Source organism: Bufo bufo, chromosome 1 (assembly GCF_905171765.1).
Source record: "Bufo bufo chromosome 1, aBufBuf1.1, whole genome shotgun sequence".
Classification (NCBI taxonomy): Eukaryota; Metazoa; Chordata; class Amphibia; order Anura; family Bufonidae; genus Bufo; species Bufo bufo.
In genome coordinates this window covers 804,135,945-804,142,115 of record NC_053389.1, presented here as the reverse complement: position 1 = coordinate 804,142,115, position 6,171 = coordinate 804,135,945, and positions in this window count along the sequence as shown.

Below are 6,171 nucleotides of genomic sequence, written 5' to 3'. Positions count from 1 at the left end.
TCCCCAAAAATGTTACCCCCTGACCCTAACATTGCAGAACCCACAAAGGACAGATCTGGGCATGTACGTACTCAGAAGATACCTGTCAAATTATAGAAACTATGCACCTTGGGGGCAGTTCTACCTAAAGGATTTGGCAAGTAGGTTCATTGGCCCCCCTCCAACCCCTGGAAACCTCATATTGCCCCCCTGCTCGCAGTCAGGAGGGAAGGAAACCCTACACAGTGAAAGAAACCTTAGTCACAGAAACTGGCTTGGCAGATCGTAATGTGTGGCTTGATTGGGTGAGATATACTACAGCCCAGGCCAATAGGAGTGCGTGTATAACTTGTGCTGCAGCCCGGCCCCACCTAGGTACCGTTCCTCTGCATCTCCCTCGAGATCAGTTCACCTGTTTCCTTGGCCTATACACCAACTCCACATCTAAAGAGATAGCTTGTGAACGATGGAAAAACCAGTAACCTCTTCTTAATGAAGGCCCCAAGATAGTTGGTATTACTATATACAAGGGCAACTACACTTGTTTTGAGATAGAGGGCAAGGAAGGAAAGGAGATGGTAAAATTCCCAGAAGGATATTGTGGTGAGATAGTAAATACCACTGGACAGGAGTATAAAATCCATTTGGTGAATCAAACCCAGGCTCTAGGAGATATAGTATGGATATGTGCAGACATGAAATTGAGAACAAAAATCGAAGTACAATGGCATGGTCAGTGTGCATTAGCCATGGTATTGATGCCCTTCCATATTTTCGATATCCCTGATTGGAGGAAGGTTGTAAGTCAGATACAGCAGTCTCCAAGATCCCAGGGGCACATAGTGACAAGTGAAAAACGGGAGACTATTCCAGGTGGTAGTTTGGACGCCCATGTATATATAGATGCTATTGGAGTCCCAAGGGGGGTCCCTGATGAATTTAAGGCACAGAATCAAGTTGCAGCAGGATTTGAATCTATATTCCCAATAATTGTGGTAAAAAAAAATGTGGATTGGATAAATTATATCTACTATAACCGGCAACGCTTTGTGAATTACACTCGGGATGCCCTAAAAGGTATAATAGAACAATTGGGTCCCACCAGTACTATGGCATTCCAGAACAGAATGGCTTTGGACATGTTGCTGGCAGAGAAAGGAGGAGTTTGCAAAATGATAGGAGAAACCTGCTGTACTGTCATACCCGATAATCTAGGGCCCAATGGGCAGGTCATGAGTGCTTTAAAGGGATTGACCTCATTATCAGAAGAATTAAAAAGGAATTCAGGAATAGACAGTTCATGGGCAGAAGGGCTAGAGAATTGGTTCAAAAATTGGAAGCAGATGTTGTTGCAAATTGGTATCATCATCATCGTTGTTTTGATTTTGCTTGTTGTAATTATCTGCTGTATTATTCCCTGTGTAAAGAAATTGTTCAACAAGGCAGTTGATGAGGCCACACCAGAGATGATGATGGGAGAAGTGTATGAAGACTTCGATCCAGAAAATCAAGAGCACTGATGACCTCCAGTCCCCCCATATAATGTCAACGCCGGTTAGGGAAAGATCATCTGACTTCCCCTTGCTCAAATCCAGTGTCACGGGAGGTTGTTCGCTAGGAATGACTTGTCGTGGAAGCTGGTGAAGAGGAGTGGGAGCATTGGGACAGATGGTTAGGTTTAGGGAGAGAATGAAATTCAAGGGGGGACTGTTAAAGATGTGTGAATTTTATTCTATATTTTATGTATAACTAGGACTGTAATGAGTTAACTTTTTCTTTTCAAAGTGCCTTCCTCCCACCCCTCTCTTTGTTTCAAGACTGGAGAGTAGAGAGAGGGGGGCAAAGTGCCGTGCTGTGGGCAGTGTCTGATTTCTCATCTTTATACAGGTGTCCCATAGAGTGTGGTGGAGATGCATAAGCCAATCATATGGCTTGATGATATATATATTATACACTGCCTATAGAGAAGCACCTCTTTGAAGTGTCACATATGACGTATGCAGTTTTATTGTTAGATTGTCCGCCATTACAAAATGGCGATCACCTAGATGTTTACATTAGTTCACATTCCAAAGTGGTACTCACTGCGCAGATGTTGAAGTGTTATCTCTGTTTCTCTTATCACTTTTTCCTTTTTGACCAATGAAACAATGTTTAAGCCTCAGAGAGGACTGCCCTCTTCTGAAGATGTATAATACGGCTTACCCCATGTAATAAAAGTTAGAGATTGCTTTGACCAACTTCTGTGTCAGTATCCAGTCTCTCAACCACGCGTGGATATTAACCCCCTGAGGGTACATTGATTAGGAACACCAGAGTGTATCTTAAATGCCCTAATTTAGGGCGGTTTCATCACCTGTCCAACCAAGAGACAAACAGTGTGTTGCTGGCAATGTGTCTGTCACCAGTGATGGCCAGCGAACACATGCGGGCTGCCATCTTGACTCACCCGTCCAGCGATGCACAAGTACAGGGCCGTCTTTAATATTGATTGGACCCTGGGCAAAATTTACTTGGGCCCCCTGGATCCTGCCTTCCCACACCCTAGCATGCAATCATGCCCTCCACCACAACACACACAAAAAAAATCCATATACCTGGTAGAGTCCAGTGAATGACTGTAAATACTTCCAGTTCTGACGACTCCAGCGGCTCAGGATCAGTGCTCGGGGCAGCTGGGCTCAGGCTGAAAGTGGGCACCGCTCTGCAGGAAGGAGACCGGGGCTTGGCTCACCCTAGTGTTACAGTGAACCCCAGCACCCCACGGTATGCAGTATAGCACCCTATAGTATATAGCACACCACAGTATGCAGTATAGCACCCTATAGTATACAGCACCCCACAGTATGCAGTATAGCACCCTATAGTATAGAGTACCCCACAGTATGCAGTATAGCACCCTATAGTATACAACACCCCACAGTATGCAGTATTGCACCCTATAGTATACAGCACCCCACAGTATACAGTAGAGCAGTATAGCACTCCACAATATAAAGCTCCCCACAGTATACAGTAAAGCAGTATAGCACCCCACAGTATACAGAAACTAAATGGTATATAGCACCCCACAGTATACAGTAGAGCAGTATAGCACTCCACAATATACAGCTCCCCACAGTATACAGCACCTCACGGTATACAGCACCTCACAGTATACAGTATACAGTACCTCACAGTATACAGCACCCCACAGTATACAGCACCCCATAGTATACAGTAGAGCAATATAGCACCCCACAGTGTACAGTAGAGCAGTATAGCATCCAACAGTATACAGCACCCCATAGTATACAGTAGAGCAGTATAGCACCTCACAGTATACAGCACCCCATAGTATACAGTAGAGCAGAATAGCACCCCACAGTATACAGCACCCCATAGTATACAGTAGAGCAGTATAGCACCCTACAGTATACAGCACCCCATAGTATACAGTAGAGCAGTATAGAACCCCACAGTATACAGCACCCTATAGTATACAGTAGAACAGTATAGCACCCCACAGTATACAGCACCCCATAGTATACAGTAGAGCAGTATAGCACACCACAGTATACAGCCCCCACAGTATACAGTAGAGCAGTATAGCACCCCACAGTATACAGCACCCCACAGTAGAGCAGTATAGCACCCCACAGTATACAGCACACCATAGTATACAGTATAGCAGTATAGCACTCCACAGTATACAGCACCCCATAGTATGCAGTAGAGCAGTATAACACCCAGTATACCCCACAATATACAGCCCCCGACAGTATAAAGTAGCTTACAGTATATTAGTATAACAGCCCCTGTCACCTTTTCCTGATGTAATCTTCACACAAAAAAGCTCTACAAGTCTGGCAAACTTCTCCTGCAGCAACACTCCTGGTGGACAGGATCTTTGATGACCTCATAGCCATGTGACCAGTAATATTGCTGGGTTACTGTTTACATGGTGATGATGTCATCTAAGGTCCTTAAGAGAATCACAGCTCTCACAGTTCGCTGCCTGGAGTGCCGGCAGGCAGGCATGGCAGCAACCCCCTGTGTAGCTGACAGCCTGACACCCAGGGCAGTGGCCAGCAGGGCTCAAGAGGCAACTGCCTTGGGCCCCCCAGGAGCAACTGAGCCCGGGGCAGCTGCCCCTTTTGCCCCTTGTTAAAGATGGCCCTGCACAGGTAAGCCCTTACCTGTGCCTGTGCCGGGAGCCGGTCTGAAATCACATGCGGTCACCGGGAGCAGGCAGTTCCGAGAACTGCCCGATGAAGTCCCCCTCAGCCCAAAAAAGATAACTTGATTCAGATGTTGGTAATTGTAATTTGTGGTATATATATATTATGTCCTTTGATGAATATGAATGATGGTTCAGTAAATAACTTGGTTAGTTGTATATGTTTCTTATTTTACAAAAGGTTTATATGTTACGGCATTGTAGACTTTCTCAGGAGTTGGTCTTCTATATTAGCCAAATTCCACTCCTGGATCCATTCTCCTTTACTATATATATATATATATATATATATATATATATATAGCGCTGTCATTCGGTATGCCTTGGCTCTTTATATCAGGGATTATGTTGCTGCATCAGGTTATGACAGTACCGGGGTCTCTCTGGATTACTGTATTCTTGCCATACGCGTTCAGAGAAACCAGCTGCTTCCTCAGTGGCTCCGATCAGTAATCCATATATCGCTACTATGTATACCCAAAAACATGGGTGGAGTAGATTACTCTCTGGGATTCTGTTAAAAAGTGGAATGGATCCTCACATTGTTCTGGTTATGCCTTCAGTAAATATACTAATAGATGTAAAAAACATGTTCAAATTGTGTACAAATAAATGAACAGATTATAGAGATATCTATACCAATCTACTTACACCTATTATATTTATAGTTTATACATATATTTTAGGGTTGGGCGAACCCGAACTGTAAAGTTTGGGTTCGTACCGAACTTTAGGATTTTTGGACCCCGGACTCGAACCCAAACATTTTAGTAAAAGTTTGGGTTCAGGTTCGGTGTTCGGCGCTTTCTTGGCACTTTTTGAAAGGCTGCAGAGCAGCCAATCAACAAGCGGTTAACTGTCTGATCTTAGAAGCCATCACAGCCATGCCTACTAATGGCATGGCTGTGATTGGCCAGTGCAGCATGTGACCCAGCCTCTATATAAGCTGGAGTCACGTAGCGCTGCACGTCACTCTGCTGTGCTTAGTGTAGGAAGAGGATGCTGCAGGTGATTTCAGGGAGAGAATAGGAGAGAATCTTTGTTTAGAATGTGAATCTAACTCAGCGATCTACATAGATTGTGTTGTGTGGGTGCAGGGCACAATCTTTTTACCCTGCCCTGAGCCCAGTGACCGAAAAATAATATTTTATGCAAGCTCAGTGCACCAGCACTGCATCTGAGCTTTTGTGACATTGAAATCCGAACTTGAAAAACTGCACTAATAATCTGGTTGTAAAAAATCACCCTTTTTTGGCAATATACAACATCTGGTGCATTCGCAGGATTAGTCAGTGCAATTTAAGCTAGAAATACAGCCATAATTTACAGTTTTTTTTTAAAACACCCTTTTTGTGCAAAATACACTATTTTACATCCCTAGCTGCATCTGGACGTGTGAAATTCAAACATTATATACAGCTTTCATATTCTGTTAGTAAAAAAAACACACTTTTTGGCAATATACAACATCTCTATTAGTCAGTGTGTAATTTAAGCTAGAAATACAGCCATAATTTTCTTGGTTTTTAAAAACACTTTTTTGCCAAAATACATAATTTTTCTGGCCTTGCAGCATCAGCAAGTGTGAAATTCAAGGGTTATATACTGCTGTCATATTCAGTTATTAAACAAACACCCATTTTGGGCAAAAAAGTTGATTTTGCAGCCTTTGCTGCATATGTCATTGTGAGATACAGCCTTTACATAGTGTGGTTCTATTCAGTTATATGAAATACAGCCATTTTGAGCACAAATATTTAATTGCGACCTATTGTGGGTCAGGGCGTGTGAGATACACCCTTTATATACAGGGGTTATATCTGTTATTTGAAATACAGCCATTTTGGGCACAAATCTTTAATTGTGGCCTAGTGTGGGTCAGGGGGTGTGTGAGATACACCCTTAATATACTGGGGTTATATTCTTCTATTAATAAAACACCCTTTTTTTGGGCAAAATACACAACTTTTCAG